The following is a 23309-nucleotide window of genomic DNA, read 5'->3' as shown; positions in this document are numbered from 1 at the left end:
CTAAGAAGCTCTGGCACCGGTACAACATAAGACTATTAGCTTCTAACCAGTATAATTATCAAGGAATTTAGCTCCCATTTACATTAACATGGCAGTGATAGAGATAACTCTTAATATTTTCCGGATCAGCCCCATAACGGGCTATTGATACAGTCTTTCAGATTACAATAGTGTTTCCAAATTCTCCTATTAGGTTAAAGCACACATATCTAACTTATTAAGATTATCGTTCAAGAAACTTATATACTGGGGCCGAAGACCTACTTAGCCACCGCAAAACGAATTTAGAAAAGGAAGTCTTTACAGTAGCCCGATAACTAATTAGAAAGGTGGCGGACATCAAGCACTCCGAAATGAAAAGTTTCGAAACATATGTTGGCTGATGGCCCGATGAAGCAGACTCTGATTCCGTACTACGGGGTGACAGTGGGAAAAACTTTTAAAGCCGAAAAATGTAAGTCAATTTAAGAATTACAAAAATTTGGTCACCCTATTCAATTTGAATGGGAGAATTACGAGGGTAACCACTCGTGCTCCCTTGCATTCAACCAAATTCCCACAATGGAAATCATTATTTAAGTCCACTTAGATAAGTTAATTCTACAATACCTTATTAGTTGCGACTTCTTTCAGGCCCAAACCCCCGCCTCCAGATGTCCCCGAGGGGAACCCTCTCTCTCCTCCGTCATTACGCGCACACAATCACAACAGCAATGCAAGACACTGAGGGTGAAAATGCTTCAGCTTATATAGAGAGTGAGCCAGAAAGATCTGGTGTTTATAATCTAGGGATCGCACTGGACGGCTTCCATTAACTAAGAGGTCAAAAATATTACATTCTAGCTTAAGATAGGCTGATAGAATTAGAGGAGGTAGTAGAGGAAGTATGTGCAACTTAGGAACTAGAAATAATAACAACAGCATGCCAACAAGTTTGCCATAATAGTTATATAGATTTTCCTTAAGTGTTAATTAGGGGTTTTACCTTAGGAGGTCTTTTATATATCGAGAGCAGAGCGATATAAACATTGAAGAAAAAACTATTACACTATCACCAATTTCATAGTCTTTAGCGGAGATGGAAATAGTAGAGAACAGCTCATGTAATACTCAAAGAGAGACACTAGCTGTGGCACAATAATAATAATAATAATAATAATAATAATAATAATAATAATAATAATAATAATAATAATAAGAAAAAATACAGGCTGGACAGAAACACGCAGAAAGGAACACAGTGAAAAAATGAAGAGATATTGGGAAGAAAAGAAGAAGAAACATTGTGCAAAATAAGTTCAAACGCGCTCCACAGCTGGGCACAACGAATCAAGAAAAAAAAATAATAATAATAATCAGTCTCCTCATGCAGTTAAGATTGACGCAGAACGCAGAGCAACGACACGGTCCAACCTGTAAGACAAATGCAGTAGGCAACCCACAGGCCGTGAAGCTTCCACTCAAAGTACGCAATTCAATCCTCCTTTTCTCTGTTATTTTGGTAGAATCTCGTACTCCTAACGCAATACCATACTTGGAGCTGAATTTTATTACCTTTTTATAAGGGTAGCCTTTTCTCAACTCAAGCACCTAACACTATCCTGTTAGTCTGTACGTGACATCTCATTGTTTCCACTGAAGAGCATAAGGACATATCACGCAGAAAAGGTAAATGACCCACTGCTAATAGAAAACTTATCTTATCTGCCCTCTATTACACATAACTGCTCTCTACTTCCAGACATTATCGTGTCCCATGAGAGCTCGAAGAGAAGAAAAAAGAAACATATGACAACAGAGCATGCAGGGACACTACATCAAGATAGCAAGTACAGTGTGGTTGTGAAGAGAAGAAGGGAAATGAAGTCCACTCCCAATAACACAGGGTGGCCCAAAACAACGTGAGCCGGGTATATGAATGTTAGAGGGTTGCTCATACTGATAAATAATTTAAAATCATTCGATATCTTGCACTGATGTTATTTTATCAGCTGCCGAAGTTAGCCAATCAGATCTCTTCGCGGACGAATTCAAATGGGCCTTGAGAGGCCCTGTTGCTACATCTGTAAGTGACTCAAAGCGTGCTTGAGAGGCATGCCGATGAAACAAAAACACACCGGGGATTTCAGTAGGTGACACCGCAGCGTACTTGCTACGGCGCGTCCTGTCATTTCGGAAGTCCGTATTCAATTCCTTTCCCTATCGAAGTACTTTTCTTCGATTGGTGCTCTGAAGCAAGTTTTGATCCAAGTGCAGATTTAGCAACACCGCCGCGCAAAGCCCATTTGAATTCACCCGCGGAGCAACCTGATTGGCTAACTTCAGCAGCTAATAAAATGGCAATGGCGCGAGACATCGAATTATTTTTTCAAATTATTTATCAGAATTACCAAAGCTCTAACGCTCATATACACGGTTGAAGTTGTTTTCGATCATCTATATATATAAAAGCAAGTCGGGCTGGAACGATGTATATATAATAAATATTTAAAAATGAAAAAAGACGTGAATTAATGAGGCACTTCCAGAAATCTCAGAAATTTGAAACTTGGTACGAGGGAAACTGATGACCCCCGGATCCCTAGAAAAATCGGAAATTCTCAAAATTCCCTGAAGGGGGCACGCTGGGGGGGCTCAAATTTTGGGCTCAGCATAAGAACACAGTCGTATAGTATATCCAAAACGATAACCTATAGGTTTCGTGGGAGTAAACATTTTCGGGAATTTCCTCATTTTTATCCCCTATCCCCCCAAATCAAGATGGCGGCACAACCTGCCAGACTAGGTAGACAATTGAAATTTGGTGAAATTATAGCTTTTGGTCCCTAACCGACGGGAAAATTCCAAGATGTTCAAATTTTTCACTTTTTACCCCCAAAGATATCGAAATATGGAGGCAATTTTAATGACTGTGCAGACATTCCTTTTGAGCTATTTTTTGGCTAAACGGCAAGTCATATCACAAAACGGATGGCACAGTGTCACTTCAATTCGGAGTGATCTACAACTTTGGTCCTGTGACATTTTGTCGTATCTCTCTCCCTTATACGTTAAATTTGGCCTTATTTCCGGATTGTTCGTAAATTTGGTGATTTTTACAAGTATATTTCATTGTTTGACACACTTATAAGAATGATAGGATCATCGCGTTAGGTGCGCACATTGGCACGGTTATGGGACATATGTGTACCAAATTTCATGATTCTAGCTTATACATAAGTAGGCGAAATGTAATGTCAAATGTTAAAAATGCACCCAAATTTCACCCTATTCAAACTTTGAACTCAATTTACCCCCTTAATATGGGAGATACGAGGATATGGTTTAGAAACAAAAATTTAGAGCGATATATGAGGCGTCTGATGGCGCAAACCGTTTCTTAATATCATAAACCGTTTAGGAGATATGAATCTCGAAGTGGAAGTCTGCACTTTTCAACGTGCTCATGCTTATCCGTCATCTATATATATAAAAGCAAGTCGGGCTGGAACGATATATATATAAATATTTAAAAATGAAAAAAGACGTGAATTAATGAGGCACTTCCAGAAATCTCAGAAATTTGAAACTTGGTACGAGGGAAACTGATGACCCCCGGATCCCTAGAAAAATCGGAAATTCTCAAAATTCCCTGAAGGGGGCACGCTGGGGGGGCTCAAATTTTGGGCTCAGCATAAGAACACAGTCGTATAGTATATCCAAATCGATAACCTATAGGTTTCGTGGGAGTAAAAATTTTCGGGAATTTCCTCATTTTTATCCCCTATCCCCCCAAATCAAGATGGCGGCACAACCTGCCAGACGAGGTAGACAATTGAAATTTGGTGAAATTATAGCTTTTGGTCCCTAACCGACGGGAAAATTCCAAGATGTTCAAATTTTTCACTTTTTACCCCCAAAGATATCGAAATATGGAGGCAATTTTAATGACTGTGCAGACATTCCTTTTGAGCTATTTTTTGGCTAAACGGCAAGTCATATCACAAAACGGATGGCACAGGGTCGCTTCAATTCGGAGTGATCTACAACTTTGGTCCTGTGACATTTTGTCGTATCTCTCTCCCTTATACGTTAAATTTGGCCTTATTTCCGGATTGTTCGTAAATTTGGTGATTTTTACAAGTATATTTCATAGTTTGACACACTTATAAGAATGATAGGATCATCGCGTTAGGTGCGCACATTGGCACGGTTATGGGACATATGTGTACCAAATTTCATGATTCTAGCTTATACATAAGTAGGCAAAATGTAATGTAAAATGTTAAAAATGCACCCAAATTTCACCCTATTCAAACTTTGAACTCAATTTACCCCCTTAATATGGGAGATACGAGGATATGGTTTAGAAACAAACATTTAGAGCGATATATGAGGCGTCTGATGGCGCAAACCGTTTCTTAATATCATAAACCGTTTAGGAGATATGAATCTCGAAGTGGAAGTCTGCACTTTTCAACGTGCTCATGCTTATCCGTCATCTATATATATAAAAGCAAGTCGGGCTGGAACGATGTATATATAATAAATATTTAAAAATGAAAAAAGACGTGAATTAATGAGGCACTTCCAGAAATCTCAGAAATTTGAAACTTGGTACGAGGGAAACTGATGACCCCCGGATCCCTAGAAAAATCGGAAATTCTCAAAATTCCCTGAAGGGGGCACGCTGGGGGGGCTCAAATTTTGGGCTCAGCATAAGAACACAGTCGTATAGTATATCCAAAACGATAACCTATAGGTTTCGTGGGAGTAAACATTTTCGGGAATTTCCTCATTTTTATCCCCTATCCCCCCAAATCAAGATGGCGGCACAACCTGCCAGACTAGGTAGACAATTGAAATTTGGTGAAATTATAGCTTTTGGTCCCTAACCGACGGGAAAATTCCAAGATGTTCAAATTTTTCACTTTTTACCCCCAAAGATATCGAAATATGGAGGCAATTTTAATGACTGTGCAGACATTCCTTTTGAGCTATTTTTTGGCTAAACGGCAAGTCATATCACAAAACGGATGGCACAGTGTCACTTCAATTCGGAGTGATCTACAACTTTGGTCCTGTGACATTTTGTCGTATCTCTCTCCCTTATACGTTAAATTTGGCCTTATTTCCGGATTGTTCGTAAATTTGGTGATTTTTACAAGTATATTTCATTGTTTGACACACTTATAAGAATGATAGGATCATCGCGTTAGGTGCGCACATTGGCACGGTTATGGGACATATGTGTACCAAATTTCATGATTCTAGCTTATACATAAGTAGGCAAAATGTAATGTCAAATGTTAAAAATGCACCCAAATTTCACCCTAATCAAACTTTGAACTCAATTTACCCCCTTAATATGGGAGATACGAGGATATGGTTTAGAAACAAACATTTAGAGCGATATATGAGGCGTCTGATGGCGCAAACCGTTTCTTAATATCATAAACCGTTTAGGAGATATGAATCTCGAAGTGGAAGTCTGCACTTTTCAACGTGCTCATGCTTATCCGTCATCTATATATATAAAAGCAAGTCGGGCTGGAACGATGTATATATAAATATTTAAAAATGAAAAAAGACGTGAATTAATGAGGCACTTCCAGAAATCTCAGAAATTTGAAACTTGGTACGAGGGAAACTGATGACCCCCGGCTCCCTAGAAAAATCGGAAATTCTCAAAATTCCCTGAAGGGGGCACGCTGGGGGGGCTAAAATTTTGGGCTCAGCATAAGAACACAGTCGTATAGTATATCCAAATCGATAACCTATAGGTTTCGTGGGAGTAAAAATTTTCGGGAATTTCCTCATTTTTATCCCCTATCCCCCTAAATCAAGATGGCGGCACAACCTGCCAGACGAGGTAGACAATTGAAATTTGGTGAAATTATAGCTTTTGGTCCCTAACCGACGGGAAAATTCCAAGATGTTCAAATTTTTCACTTTTTACCCCCAAAGATATCGAAATATGGAGGCAATTTTAATGACTGTGCAGACATTCCTTTTGAGCTATTTTTTGGCTAAACGGCAAGTCATATCACAAAACGGATGGCACAGTGTCGCTTCAATTCGGAGTGATCTACAACTTTGGTCCTGTGACATTTTGTCGTATCTCTCTCCCTTATACGTTAAATTTGGCCTTATTTCCGGATTGTTCGTAAATTTGGTGATTTTTACAAGTATATTTCATTGTTTGACACACTTATAAGAATGATAGGATCATCGCGTTAGGTGCGCACATTGGCACGGTTATGGGACATATGTGTACCAAATTTCATGATTCTAGCTTATACATGAGTAGGCAAAATGTAATGTAAAATGTTAAAAATGCACCCGAATTTCACCCTATTCAAACTTTGAACTCAATTTACCCCCTTAATATGGGAGATACGAGGATATGGTTTAGAAACAAACATTTAGAGCGATATATGAGGCGTCTGATGGCGCAAACCGTTTCTTAATATCATAAACCGTTTAGGAGATATGAATCTCGAAGTGGAAGTCTGCACTTTTCAACGTGCTCATGCTTATCCGTCATCTATCTATATATATAAAAGCAAGTCGGGCTGGAGCGATGTATATATAAATATTTAAAAATGAAAAAAGACGTGAATTAATGAGGCACTTCCAGGAATCTCAGAAATTTGAAACTTTGTACGGAGGAAACTGATGACCCCAGGATCCCTAGAAAAATCGGAAATTCTCAAAATTCCCTGAAGGGGGCACGCTGGGGGGGCTCAAATTTTGGGCTCAGCATAAGAACACAGTCGTATAGTATATCCAAAACGATAACCTATAGGTTTCGTGGGCTTAAAAATTTTCGAGAATTTCCTCATTTTTATCCCCTATCCCCCCAAATCAAAATGGCGGCACAACCTGCCAGACGAAGTAGACAATTGAAATTTGGTGAAATTATAGCTTTTGGTCCCTCACCGACGGGAAAATTCCAAGATGTTCAAATTTTTCACTTTTTACCCCCCAAAGATATCGAAATATGGAGGCAGTTTTAATGACTGTGCAGACATTCCTTTTGAGCTATTTTTTGGCTAAACGGTAAGTCGTATCACAAAACGGATGGCACAATGTCGCTTCAATTCGGAGTGATCTACAACTTTGGTCCTGTGACATTTTGTCGTATCTCTCTCCCTTATACGTTAAATTTGGCCGTATTTCTGGATTGTTCGTAAATTTGGTGATTTTTACAAGTATATTGCATTGTTTGACACACTTATAAGAATGATAGGATCATCACGTTGTGTGCGCACATTGGAACGATTAAGGGACATGTGTGGACCAAATTTCATGATTCTAGCTTATACATAAGTAGGCAAAAAGTAATGTAAAATGTTAAAAATGCACCCAAATTTCACCCTATTCAAAATTTGATCTCAATTTACCCCCTTAATATGGGAGATACGAGGAAATGGTTTAGAAACAAATATGTAGAGCGATAAATGAGGCGTCTGATGGCGCAAACCGTTTCTTAATATCATAAACCGTTTAGGAGATATGAATCTCGAAGTGGAAGTCTGCACTTTTCAACGTGCTCATGCTTATCCGTCATCTATATATATAAAAGCAAGTCGGGCTGGAGCGATGTATATATAAATATTTAAAAATGAAAAAAAGACGTGAATTAATGAGGCACTTCCAGAAATCTCAGAAATTTGAAACTTTGTACGGAGGAAACTGATGACCCCAGGATCCCTAGAAAAATCGGAAATTCTCAAAATTCCCTGAAGGGGGCACGCTGGGGGGGCTCAAATTTTGGGCTCAGCATAAGAACACAGTCGTATAGTATATCCAAAACGATAACCTATAGGTTTCGTGGGCTTAAAAATTTTCGAGAATTTCCTCATTTTTATCCCCTATCCCCCCAAATCAAAATGGCGGCACAACCTGCCAGACGAAGTAGACAATTGAAATTTGGTGAAATTATAGCTTTTGGTCCCTCACCGACGGGAAAATTCCAAGATGTTCAAATTTTTCACTTTTTACCCCCCAAAGATATCGTAATATGGAGGCAATTTTAATGACTGTGCAGACATTCCTTTTGAGCTATTTTTTGGCTAAACGGTAAGTCGTATCACAAAACGGATGGCACAATGTCTCTTCAATTCGGAGTGATCTACAACTTTGTTCCTGTGACATTTTGTCGTATCTCTCTCCCTTATACGTTAAATTTGGCCGTATTTCTGGATTGTTCGTAAATTTGGTGATTTTTACAAGTATATTTCATTGTTTGACACACTTATAAGAATGATAGGATCTTCACGTTGTGGGTGTACATTGGCACGATTAAGGGACATATGTGTACCAAATTTCATGATTCTAGCTTATACATAAGTAGGCAAAATGTAATGTAAAGTGTTAAAAATGCACCCAAATTTCACCCTATTCAAAATTTGATCTCAATTTACCCCCTTAATATGGGAGATACGAGGAAGGGGTTTAGAAACAAACATGTAGAGCAATAAATGAGGCGTCTGATGGCGCAAACCGTTTCTTAATATCATAAACCGTTTAGGAGATATGAATCTCGAAGTGGAAGTCTGCACTTTTCAACGTGCTCATGCTTATCCGTCATCTATATAAATTAAATCGTAACGACAGTGTGTCTGTACATTGATTATTTTGGCGAAATTTCCGTACAGTTATCCGTTTCACCTTTAATTATGACCATCTGCATCATTTTTAGCTTTGGTGTCCGTTTGTCTGTTTGTTTGTCTGTTTGTCTGTTTGTCTGTCCTTCTATAACTTGAAAACTACTGGATATATTTCCACCAAACTTCATATTTAGAATCCACCTGTCCTTGGGTAGGTTTTAGCGCAAAAAATAAAAGCGTAACGACCGTGTGTCTGTACATTGATTTTGGCGAAATTTCCGTACAGTTATCCGTTTCAGGTGTAGTAATGACCATCTGCATCATTTTTATCTTTGGTGTCTGTTTGTCTGTTTGTCTGTTTGTCTGTTTGTCTGTCCTTCTATAACTTGAAAACTACTGGATATGTTTCCACCAAACTTCATATTTAGAATCCACCTCTCCTTGCGTAGGTTTTAGCTCAAATATCGTTTCTAAATCCCTGAACTGAGTGGGGATTTTTACGAAACCGAAACCGTGATTTTGCACTCCCTCAAAGTATACACAACCGAACTTAATGGAAATCAACCTGCCTTAATGAAAATGAATTTCTAAACCTTTTTTTCTCATGTGCATCATTTCGATAACAGGATTTAGTAAGGGATATATCATTAACGGACCGTTTTTCGGTACAAATCCCAGCGGGTGCGTGTAAAGCGTACTTCTTACAACTTGAAAACTAACAAGATATTTGAACCAAATTTTATATATAGCATCCATCTGTCCAGGGGTAGGTTTCCTTGGTGTCTGTTAGTTAGTTAGTTAGTTTGTTTGTTTGTTTCTTTGTTTGTTGGTCTGTTTGTCTTTCTCTAACTTGAAAACTACTGGATATATTTCCACCAAACTTCATATTTAGAATCCACCTGTCCTTTGGGGAGGTTTTAGGGCAAATATTGTTTCTAAATCGCTGAACTAATTGGGGGTTTATACGAAACCGAAACCGTGATTTTGCACTCCCTCTAAATACACACAACCAAACTTTATGGAAATCTACCTGCCTTAATGGAAATTAATTTCTAAACCTTTTCTTCTCATGTGCATAATTTCAATCACTTACAGGAAAGATAGTATGATCAAACTCTACACGAACATTGGCCCACCCAGTACCCATATGTGAGCCAAATGCTATGCCACATAATTATCCGAAAAGTAATGGAAATGTAAGATATTCTTACACAAATTTCAACCTATTCAACGTTTTTGATTCAATCTGACCCATGAATAGATTAGATGCGAGAAAATATCATAGGACCAGCCATTTAGATCGCTAAATACTGCGCCTTACGGTACAATCCTTTGTCGATATGACGTACCGTTTAGCAGCAGTTAATCTGTAAATGAAGGTCTGCAATATTGTAAACATTCATATACTTTCGTATGTCCATCTGTATATATATTCATTGATGTCGATTTGTAGAGATCGAGAAAGGATGTGTCTGCTATTGTAATCAGTACTCCCTACACCGACTTTGACTGCTGGCAGTAGGAATGGGGTCCTTCTCCAACTCCTGTGTAACTGGCATTAGTAAGGAGGGCCTACCATTTTAATGAATAATTCACTTTTCGATTTGTCTTGCAGAAGGCAAGGGATCATGAAGTTTTGTTCGAAAGTCCCCTACTCTATTGTGTTTGGCTCTAGGCCAGGGTGCCCGCCATTATAAACAAATGTTCCAATCTAAAATTTGACTAGCATTAGGCATTGTGGCCTGCTATTTTCATGGAAACTCACTAATTCTGTGTGACTGGCAGTAAGCTGGCTAGCAGCAGTAAAAAGGGACTGTCATTATAATGATAACTGCACAACTCAATTTTGACTGGTGGTAGGGAAGTTGCCTGGTATTATAATAAAAACTTCACAACTGTAACCTGTCTGAAAGTAGGAAATGGGTCTGCCATTGTAACTAAAACTCCCCAAATCGATTGTGACCGCGCAGTAGGCATTGGGGCCTGCAATTATAATGTAAACTTGCCAACTCGATTGTGAATGGCAGTAGGCAAGTGAGCCTGGCGTTATCATCACAACTCCGCAACCCTCACTTTACATTGGAAACAACGTATGTGGACCTCCCCATGCTATTTCTCGGATAAGGCTAAGAGACATGCAATTTTAAAACAATCTCATTTGCTGCACGCACAGTATTTACGTCGATATCCGTATACAATGTAGAATACCGTAGCGAAGCACGGGTACATTTGCTAGTCCTGTATAAAGTATGACGTATATACATACATACATTATCATTATAGACCGTTATGCCTTTCAGCGTTCAGTCTGAAAGCCTCTGCGAATTTATTAAACATCGCCACAATCCTCTATTTGCAACTAGTGCTGTGGCCTCACTTCTATACCTCTTAATTTTAAATCGTTAGAAACTGAGTCTAACCATCGTCGTCTTGTTCTCCCTCTACTTCTTTTACCCTCCATAACAGAGTCCATTATTCTCCTAGGTAACCTATCCTCCTCCACTGGCCTCACATGACCCCATCACCGAAGCCGGTTTATACGTACAACTTCATCTATCGAGTTAATTCCCAAATTAGCCTTTATCTCCTCGTTCCGAGTACCCTCATGCCATGAAAGCGTGCTAAAATTATTTCTCCTCAAATCAGATTATAGGGTATTGAGTTTATAATATCGGATTATTCATGGAGTGCATGACGATTTTTTATTCATGATTGGAGCCATACGTGCGTGAAGAATTGCAATAAATCGTCCTATTGTGATTATCCCTAATTCTCTACACAATATTATGGATATATTTTATTCTCCATAGCTGATAACCGTGCACATATCTGCGACGAGATGTGTTTTCCAGTTAATTGTCAGATAATTAAATATAAATATGATGACGCCGACCTCTCAACACTGGGTTCCGTACTTCAAATCCTGGTCACTGCATGTGAGATTTGTACTAGACAAAGCAGAGGTGGTACGGGATTTTCTCCGGGTATTCCAGTTTCCTCTGTCATCTTCTATTCCAGGAACACTCTCCAATATAATTTCATTTCATCTGCCAGTCATTAATCATTGCCTAAGAGGAGTGCGATAGGCTTTGTCAGCCGGCACAATTTCTACCCTCGCCGCTAGATGGGTGCTTCATTCATTCCATTTTTGACCTGTCGAATGACTGGAAACAGGCTGTATATTTTCCTTTTCATGATGATGACAGATGCGTTTATAGGAATAGCTGCGTACTCAGTTGAAATATCATGAACTCGTACAGTTATGCTGCAAATTCCGAAAGAAGTTAGGCTTTAAAAAATATTAGTTGAGTGGCTTTGTTCCAAATATGTCGATCGAACTAGAAGTAGATTCATATTTAATATTAGGTTTCTCCGACACTATGCATACTGTACAGCGGGAACCTCTAGAAAATTATATCATATAATAATAATAATTGTTCAGAGAATTCCATGGTTTACAGAGGTGTAGGAAGTTGCTGGAGTGAATAGGTGGACAAGGAATTAGCAAGAGTAGAATATAACACAACGAAATTAGAAATTTTATTTATTTCCCGTTTCTTTCTGAGTTTAAAATTTGATAGACAGAGGATTTGGAACAAGTAACAGTTAACTAGAATAACAATGAGCTCATCAGCTCCGATAAAAACAGCGGACTTTAAGTCCGCAAATCATATACAAAAACTAGAGAGAATTATCAACAAGAGATGAGCATTATAGCTCTCAACAGGTACACCATTTCATAAGAACATGTTTGCTCCACTAACTTACATAGCCTAGGAGTCTGAGCTCCAAAAGGTAATATAGCCCAGACTCTCAGATGCATTATGTTTCTTACAGCGCACAAGGTTTTACCTGACACTCTTCAAATAGGGTATTTATAGTCACGTAGACCTGGTTTGAGCTTATCTTCTGCTCAACAGTTTTTCACTTTCTGTTCCAGAAACATAAACAAGGGCAATGAATGCCTTAATGTAAAAGTAAAAGTTGGACACGATTGGCCATGAACAAAAGGCTAGGAGACGAAACATTTGCACTCCTTCTAGAAGTTGTTTAAACCCTAAGTGGGCTTATGACCCAATGATACAGAGGCTAAGCCTATTCTACACCGAAGTGACTGAATGAGAAACATTAAATACCAAAAGAGTGTTAGGAATTTCAGAAGATAAAAACTTTAGTCACCCCATACCAAGTTGAATGGGAATCAACAGAGGAAAATCACTCTTTGTTCCCTTACATTACGTATTTCCCAATCGGAAAAACAGTGTCCTCAGACTGGCCGATAATTCTACATTAAACCACCAACTTAGAAATTTACATGAAATAAAAGAGGTTGAAATCTTCCCCTCAAACTATCTGCTGGAGCTATCACATGTTTATGAAAATTCTATCATTATCTTGTGTTGCTGCTAACACCACCCGCGGCCTCTGCTTCCGTTAAGACACGCCGCACTAATGTAATTTCAGCAAGAGGAAGACAATACGGCCATAAAGCCCCTAGATTTTTTTCTATTTGTGATGGGAAGAGTCCAGAACTCTTTACTGGATTCCTGTACACACCCCTCGATTATATTGGCTAGAGAAAATATTTACAAAATTCTGATTGATTGACTGTTATTGGAGAAGGGACCAGAACAAAGTGTAGACAACTTTGATATGTACATAAAAGAACAATCCTAAGAACCAGGTTGAAAAACCTCAAAATTACAAACTTCTTTATGGAATAATTATAGTTTACCCCGTAAGATGGAGCAACTAAACCTATGGTAGAGGCATCTCACAGTTTAAAACCAAACTATTTAGTACCACATCAGTTCAATTTAGATTACATAGATGGCCTTATGGAAGGCACGCAATGTAACTGGCCGGAGAAGGTGTACCCCCGGTATAATAATAATAATAATAAAATAATAATAATAATAATAATAATAATAATAATAATAATAATAATAATAATAATAATAATAATAATAATAATAATAATAATAATAATAATAATAATAATAATAATAATAACCCTTGCACCAAGCAAGTGGTTGTGCGGTTTGGGTCACTTAGCTATCAACTTGCATTCAATATATAGTATGTTCCCACCCCACTGTCAGCAGACACGAAGATGGTTTTCCGTGGTTTTCCATTTTCACACCAGGCGAATTCTGAGACTTTACCCTAATTCAGGCCACGATCGCTTCCTTCCCACTCCCAGCCATTTGCTATCCCATAATCGCCATAAGACCTGTGTCGGTGCGACGTAAAGCAAATTCTTGAAAACGTAATAATTGTAGCTTGTAATGAATGAGTGTCTGCACTACAAGGAGTGAGGGAAGAATTTGCCGCGATCGTTCAAACTCAAGCTCCTCATCAAAAATAAAAAAAAGCAGGAAACACAGATTTATTGCGTAAAATTAATACAATGACGACGATATTAGCGATCACATACAGTAACACTTGCGTGCCTTCGTGGGTTCCATTTTCAGTTTACTTAGTCAGGGGATAATTCCAACCTACATTTACGAAATAAACTCTTAAATGCCAATTATTGCTTTCACGGTCGTATATAAAAGAATCGCATTGGATTCTATTGCTGTAAAACTATTTGAAAGGGTAAGTAAACAAGAGAATAATAAATAACAAAGTCACACTACAGTATGTGGGGTTTCGTTCATCAGATACCCTTTCTAACAAGGACTATTTTCGACGAAATTATTTCTTAACAATTTAAGTGGATATGAATAGCGGAGAATAAATGAATAACGGAATCACCTTTTGTGTGGTTAATAAAACATCCCGCTAAAAAGAGTTTATTAAAAAGGAATGTTTATGCGGGTGTCTGAAGGTAGAGAGAGAGATGAACAATGCTAGGTGCCCTAGGAGTCTATTCCCTTCCTTCGTCTCAACAATATCTAACACAAATTTTGAGGGGTATATTAACTAAATAAATGATAAAAAATCTAAAATGTTGTGAACCAGAGCTCCATACACTTCGGCGGTACCCAACAGATAGGCAGCTAATAAATACAGGGCTGGGCTGAGTGTTTCAGAAGGTTGAGGCGCTGGCCTTCTGACCCCAACTTGGCACGTTCGATCCTGGTTCAGTCCGGTGGAATTTCAAGGTGCTAAAATATGTCAGACTCGTGTCAGTAGATTTACGGTCACGTGAAAGGACTCCTGCGGGACTAAATTCCGGCACCTCTGCGTCTTTGAAAACTGTTGAAATAGTTAGTGGGACGTAAAGCAAATAACTTTATTATTATTATTATTATTATTATTATTATTATTATTATTATTATTATTAAACAGCGAGCTGGTGTACTCGTTCAAACGAGGAATTATTTTTTTAACAACCTGCTTTCCGTCACACCGACAGGGATAGGCTTTATAGCGACGATGGGATAGGGGAGGGCTAGGAGTGGGAGGGATGCGGCCGTAGCCTTAATTACAGTCCCACAATTTATCAGGTATGAAAATGTGATACCACCGAAAACCATCTTGAGAGCTACCGACAATGGGGTTTGAACCCACTTTCTGCCGATTTATACACAGCACCGTAAAAACTCTGTAAATTAATCACTACTGTAAGCAACTGTAAAATATTAAGATTAATAAAGCAGTTAGCGAAGAGTTCGAAACACCCCTCCATCTCTTTTACCGAATTAAACCACCTCTAACCATTTCTCGACTCCATCAAATCTCCCAACCCGCCGAATCCCCTGACCAGAAAGAAGGCGTCACCTTCTTGTTGGCCCGCCCCTCTCCTTCGAGGAGCTGAATTATGAGGACCATGTTTCCCCTGGGAGGGGAATGAAAACCTTTCCTAGATCCTAGGCAAGCTCATAGCTGCGCGCCTTTGATCGCACGGCTACCTTGCTCGGCAAAACAGGAAGTAATTTGGGAGTATTATCAGATACTAGCACGATATTCTCAATTATGTTGATTATGATTCTTAAATATTTGAGTCCATCAAATGTTAGTTAGAATTTTGGGCAATATTTTTGGAATAATTTGAACTCATGATAAATCTTCCAAACTGAAAATAGCAAATATTTTCCACCAAGAAAAGAAATGCCGTTGGGTCAATAGTCTCCATTCCCCTGGGAGATAATGATACGTAGATGACGACGAACTATGAATAATGTGTTCTGTGGATATTGAATTCCCGGTCTAGAAAGCCAAGAATAACGACCGAGAGGATTCGTCGTGCTGACCACACGACACCTCGTAATCTGCAGGCCTCCGGGCTGAGCAGCGGTCGCTTGGTAGGCCAAGGCCCTTCAAGGGCTGTAGTGCCATGGGGTTTGGTTTGGTTTTGGATATTAAATTTAATTGTCATTATCCTGACACAAAGAATGAATAGATAGTTTGATATGAATGCAGACTCGAGTATTGATCCATAGCGCTTAATGAATCACGCTTCATATTCTCCTTCAAGCAAAGATGTTAAATGAATGCAGTAATTTGTTAAAAATGCATCATTATACAGAATTTCACTCGTAGGAGAAGTTGTTTTTCCTCCCATTAGTACATAAATTAGATCTAGATATGCTTGGAAACTTTCAACAAGACTGGGAGAAACTTCATCGTTAGGCTTTCCGAAAGCCACATCAAAGCAGAGAACTGTCTAGAAGGAAGACTGCCTAGACAATGGAGTTTTACTCAAGTTTTTGTGGCACAGAGCCTCAAAGTCACAGATATAGACTAACGAACAAAACATGACGACTAAATTCATCACAAATATTGTTCTTAAAAGTGCACTAATATACAGTAAGTTATTGCGCTTTACACATTATTTTGTTTGATATTATACTAACGATGCAGTGGTTAGCGTCATTAGCAGCCATTCACGGAGCCCCGGGTTCGATTCCCGGATGTACCACGAAATTTGAAAAGTGGTACGAGGGCTGGAAGAGGGGTCACTCAGCCTCGGGAGGTCAGCTGAGTGGAGTTGGGTTCGATTCCCATCTCAGCTCTCCTCGTAGTGGTTTACCGTGGTTCCCCACTTCTCCTCCAGGTAAATGCCGGGATGGTACCTAACTTAAGGCCATTATCCCTTCCAACTTTCCCATCCCTCCACAAGGCTCCAGTTAGGTATAGCAGGTGAGACCGCCTAGGTGAGGCATTGGTCCTTCTTCCCAGTTGTATCCCCCGATCCAAAGTCATACTCTCCAGAACAATGCCCACGAGGCGGTAGAGGTGGAATCGCTCGCTGATTCCTAGGGAATAACCGACCCTGGAGGGTGAACAGATTCAGAAAGAAAGAAAAATTATACTAACGATGCATGACCGTATGAAGTAATATGTACTACAGTGAGTAGTGTGAAATTCAATGTTGCGACTCCTTGGCTAAATGGTCAACGTACTTGCCTTCGGTTCAGAGGGCACCGGGTTCAATTCCTGCCTAGCCGGAGATTCTGTGTACGATTAATTGCAACGGCGTCCTGCTCCATGGCTAAATGGTTAGCGTGCTGGCCTTTCATCACCGGGGTCCCGGGTTCGATTCCCGGCAGGGTCGGCAATTTCAACCATCATTGGTTAATTTCGCTGGCACGGGGGCTGGGTGTATGAGTCGTCTTCATCATCATTTCATCCTCATCATGACGCGCAGGTCGCCTACGGGTGTCAAATCAAAAGACCTGCACCAGGCCCCTTTGGAGGCCACTTGCCATTATTAATATACCACAGGATCACACAATAGTGAATACATCCATCCGTATAGGGTTGACGTCAGGAAGGGCAACCGGCCGTAAATCCTTGCAAGATACATATGTGCTGTACAGTTCGCACCTGCTATCCCGCCAGTGTGCGAAAAGCGGTAGAAGACGAAGTGTGAATATCAGTGGATTTTCCCTTGTTAGTCCACATTAATCACAAAAGTATTTGATGACGTCATACATTTCTCTGACGTAAGAATGTTCTAATGTTGTACACAAAGCTAGAGATAATCCAAAAACTTCGCTTGTCTGCTTCATTTGCGACTACGTTATTCATTAAGGAGTTTGTCATTTCGTCACCATTCTGTATGTCTCTTATTTCAGCGACTTTCGCCAGAATTATCCACTTCACCGTATTGCTACCCTTGTCATTCTCTGACTGGTCTCACACAATATGTGGACACCACACATTTAGCTCTACATTTCTCGTTACTTATTGCGGAATGTTAGAGCTGACGTTAGATCCCAGAGGTGAATAAACACTATCTACCCTTACTTGCTTATTCATGAGCAGCTTAACTCATTAGGTCATCCTGCTGATGTAAACCTGCTGGTTTACCACCGGTGTACTCATATTAAGTGCAACATGCTTTGAGCTTTGGCTGTAATATTCTGGGAGATCATAATCCCCTAATGTGGATATAGGCAGATAATACCCAGAATCACTACTGTAATATACGGTATGTTAATTAGTTTCATTCGACGCTTCTCTCCATAGTAGTGTTATCATGTGAAGTATAGGCGTACACATTAAACTGATAATAAGCTACAAATCTGAAAAATCATTACATTCACTTAGTAGAATGACCTGTAAGTTTGTGTACAACATTAGAACATTCTTACGTCAGAGAAATGTATGACGTAGTAGTATGAGTAGTATGAGTAGTAGTTATACCCCTCCACATAGAGTTGGTGTCAGGAAGGGCATTCTGTCGTAAAACAGAGAAAATCTATATGTCCCATACCAAAGGTGTGGTAAAACCATACAATAATAATAATTAGAGGAAGAAGACGAAAACACTGATACATTAACTATTCTTAGGGAATAAACTAATGGAATGAGAAAATGAATTAATCATGGACGATCGGCAACTAGAGAGAGTGAATTCATTAATCGTAATCGTCACTAAAACACATATAGTTTGTTGTTTAAGGCAAAAACTCAATGTTTGCCAAATAATAAAATATAATTCAAAGGAGTTGAAATGCATGATGTATTTGCATTCAACGCATGAATCCTACTTGGTCTTATCATTAAGAAAACGTATAATTTATAAGGTATTTCCTAGACTTTAGCTTTGGTTAGATGCTGGTCATATTATCTTGTTAATAGAAATTATCATATGTTTATAGTACCAATTTTTGGATACGTTTTATATTATATTTTAATATATTTGACGTCATGTGTTCCATTTCTGACACGATTAAAAAAAAAGCTATAATGGAATGATTTGTTATAGTCCCGTTATAATTGAATGAGACATTTAGAGGATTCAAAATTCCATAACTTGCCATCTGACGAGAAGTCGTGGCAGCTTGTAGGTACGGCACGTGTAACAGATACTAGGCTACAAACATCAGTCGAAACAGACAATGCATATTCATTATTAAACTGTTCATAAAGCAGTACTTATTAATTATAGTAATTGTGGATATAAAGCACAATGGTACTACCAATTCGAAACATCACGATAGCACCTGAGTTCGTAGGAATCACCGCGGACGGAACTGATGTTTATTGTCAGGCCTTGAGAGTTGAGACAGACGCATGCGCGGCAGCCATATTTACCCCGCACCAGTGTTGCCAACTTATATTTTCAAGATCCGCTAAATACTACTACAAATCCACCAAAATTCCGCCAAGCAATCCGATCTCATTTAATGAGCAATAATAATAATAATAATAATAATAATAATAATAATAATAATAATAATAATAATAATAATAATAATAATAATAATAATAATAATAATAATAAATGTCTGCACTCACGTGATCTGTGAGTTTCACTGGGATTAACCCCCTATCTGCGAGCCGGCGAGCTAAATCTTGTAGGCGTTTTAGTGCCTGGTGCAAACTAGGTGAATCCCCTACCCCAAGGGCCACAGGAAAAACAGGACAGTTCAATAAATGGTCTTCCTTCATAGCATAAATATAAATGCTACTCTCTCACAGTTTCATTATCTGTCATCACGCGTCAACTAAGAGAAAAGAACCCTTTCCTCACGCATTAGAAATTAATGATGCCATGATCTCATAACATCAGATCCAAATAACACATTTTCCTCATGCGACTGCCAGCTCCTGATAAGAAATACGGAACAGCTTGGACACAGACTGGAATACAATTTTTTTTAAAAACGTTAATTGGATAAAACACTAAATTCCGCTATAACACATCTAGAATTCCGCCAAAAAATCCGCTGTCCGCTAAATGATATATTTCTCCGCCGACAGTCTTCTATTTCCGCCAAATTTAACGGAAAATCCGCTAAGTTGGCAACACTGCCCCGCATCCACGCGACTTCTCGACAGACGACTATACAGTAGTATCATACGATTGAACGATTCTTTACACTGCTGGAGAATTTAATATTCTTTCATACTTTAAATTGAACAGGTATCAGAAGTTGATAAGTTCTAACCTATTAGGTACATAACGATGGCAATACTTCTGTTCAAATACCTGCGTCTAACCAAAGTGAAATAAAGGGTCTTTCACTCAAAGTGGAGCAGGCTGGCCGACGCAGAGCAGCGGGTAGATGGTCAGACGAGCACATGGAAACTCGCTGAGCTTGGAGCCGAGAGAGCGCCCGTATGAATCGCATGTAAATAACAAGCACACAATAACGCATAATCAAAGTAAAATAATTTCTCACCTTGCCACAGAAGATTTTGAAAACGGCTTCCGCCTGTATCTACACATTTCTGACTTCATCTAAGGAAATTTTCATTCATACGCATTAGTTCATCTACCGAATTCGTCTCAATTTCTCTCGTGATATTTTATTTGAGTTCATCTACAGCGTGAGAGTTAGTTGCATAAACTTTATGTTTCAATTTTTCCCATAAATAAAAATCTCAAACCGTATGATCTGGGGATCTTGTGGGTCACACTGGTTTACTAATTAATATGTTGTCAAAAATTCCCTCAACTTAATGACTCGTTATCCGTATGCACGGTTGCCGAGACTTGCTGAAAAAATCAAGACTGACATTCATTGTCCGTCAGTTGTTAAAAATGGCACGAGAATGTAATTCCTATTTCTTTGCCCTGTGATTGTGGTTTCAGAAACTATAGGCCCTATGATTCTGTCTGCAGTTACTTCCGCCAACACTCCCATTTTCACATTTTGTTCCTTTGTTCATCTTAACGCATCTTCATGTAAGTACAACCCATCACACTAGAAACCATCACAGGAGCACGCCATAGTGAATACACCCTCCACACAAGGTGGGAACCTTGAAAGGCATCCGGCCGTAAGACTGGGCTAAATCCTTCCAAAGTGTTGACCTTAGGTAATTAGGATAAGGACAGAAAGAAAAAAATATGAAGACAATTGTAACTTATTACCAAATAGAGAGCTGGAAACGAGCACATAGTGAAGTGACCAACTGCCTGACTTCTTGGCTAAATGGTCAACCTTTGAGGCCTTCGGTTCCGAGGGTCCCAGGTTCGATTCCCGCGTGTTCGGTGATTTTTATCGCATCTGATTAATTCTTGTGGCTCCGGGACTGGGGTTTGTACCAACACTCTCCTCTTCATATTCAGACAGCACACCACTCTACCGATCACCAAGAGATACACACAGTAGTGAATAGATCCCTGCAGATACGGTTGGCGTCAGGAAGGGCATCCGGAGGGGAAGCAGGTCCAAATCAACATGTGCGGCACAGATATGGGGAAACGGCAGAAGGAGAAGAAGCGAATTGACCAACCGAACACCAGGGACTGACGAATATTAGCGTTTGCACACCAATGAATTAGTGTATAGAGAAACGAATTTGAGGGATGATGCTGGAGACTATACTGGAGGTAACGATAGTCGATCAGTGTATGGAAATTACTGTATAAAGGCATAAAGCACAGACCTATTAGAATAACATTTTCGACTATGAAAAACATGGGGAGAACAGATATGTCGTAGTTAATCCTGAAAAAATAAAAAAAAATACATTTTAGCTTAGAGCTTTGGTCGTTAAGGTTCTGTCATATAAGGTAAAACATCAACGAATTCTTGCTGTGCTGCGAGTCCGTATTTCTCCAAAAATAATTATCACCTTAAATACATCATACTGTAAGTGTGCGCAAATAGTCTTGCAAACATACATTCCTGCGGTATTGTACGATTCATTTTCTTTTACACATAGGCTATGTATAGGAAAATGAAAACAATTAAAATTGTACTGATGACTGCATGCATTTACATACCTGGCTGGGAGGCGTGTACATTCTTATGGGAAATAATGTTACTTTAATAACGATACTTAGAAACGTATTACATGCTCGTAGCTATCATCAATCCGACATGAGACAGTACTAAATGCCGTCCGTTTCATACGAATCACATTGTGTAACAGTGAAGGGAATTGAGAATTTTTATTTTGCTACAAGCACCGGTGATGTGGAAATGTTGTTCACTCTTCGTGGTGTTGAAGAAACTGGGGATGACTGTGACTGTTCTAGTGATCGCTTTATTAAGTTGGAATACTGTGTAGTCATTATCTTAAGTTCGCGAGGTAAATAATAATAATAATAATAATCGTATGGCCTCAGCTACCGTGTGCAGACATTTCGATTTGACGCCATCTGGCTGTCTGCTCGTCAATTTCGACGTTCCGTTTTACTCTAGGTCCGCTAGATGGCAGACAGAGTAAACCGAATCTCTCTTGGGCGTCTATGGCTGAGATTTAATTAATTTTGTCGGGTAAATACCAAATGTATCACCAGAGATCTTTTACATGCCGACATCGTACGACATGGAGTGTCGAATGGACTTCTTTCCGCCCTTCAAAAATCCGACTACCTCTGCCGGGTTTGAACCCCGCTATCTTGGGATTCGGAGGCCGACACTCTACCACGGATCCACAGAGGCAGCTGTTCGCGAGGTAATGAGAATAACTGAAGTTAGAAGAAAGATATAGAGGATTTATTATCTCTCATCTCCGCTAGATTCCATGACAACTGTAATTTTAAAAGTCAACCCGTGAACAACTGATACGAAAGAGCTCGTCTACGACCAATTAGTCAATATGCAGTGTTCTTCGAGTTGATGTGTGCTAATTTACCTACCTTTGTGTAAAGATTACTCCCTTCCTGCACTAGTGACGCAGTGTAGGCCTTCGGATCGCAATATTTCTGGTCTAAACATGGCAGAGGTTGTTGAATTCTTGTAAGTCAGAGGAGAATGTTGGGGACTCCATGTGATATAATGCTCCATATAACTTAGTAAATTTCCATCCAAAAGGTTTTCACGTCCTCTGCCATCTGCTAGAGGAATTTACAACACAGAAATTGATACACAGGCACCCAAAATAATGTCAAGTCAATATATTTCCACAATGGTTGCTGAGGCCATTCCTTTACACAGGTCTCCGTGGATTTCTATAACTAACAATTAATGGCAGTTACTAAACATAATATCCCCCCAAGAATTCCAAAATTCTATCCGCATATTTCCATCGTGTAACGTATGCCAAGAATTCAGATTATTTTAATTTCTCAGCGTTTTACTCGAACGGTGCTTTACAGGTCGATATTGAAACAGGACACGTACGGAGAGATGCTAAGTGGGCGTCAGAACTGTAGCCTGATAACCTTGCAAGAAGCGAAATTTTCAGCCTGTGCAATTGGAGTAAAATTGGAAAGGAAGATCTTCATTGGGGTGATCAGATAAATGGGATTGCAAACAAAGGGAGCAGATTTCGGAAAATGGTTTTGAGGGTATTTCGGGGTTGAAGTAAGGATGTAAAGGTGAGACCCCAATTTGTGTATGGTTCCAGTGTATG

This window comes from Anabrus simplex, chromosome 6 (genome assembly GCF_040414725.1).
Source record: "Anabrus simplex isolate iqAnaSimp1 chromosome 6, ASM4041472v1, whole genome shotgun sequence".
Taxonomy (NCBI): domain Eukaryota; kingdom Metazoa; phylum Arthropoda; class Insecta; order Orthoptera; family Tettigoniidae; genus Anabrus; species Anabrus simplex.
This window is presented reverse-complemented; position numbering follows the sequence as displayed.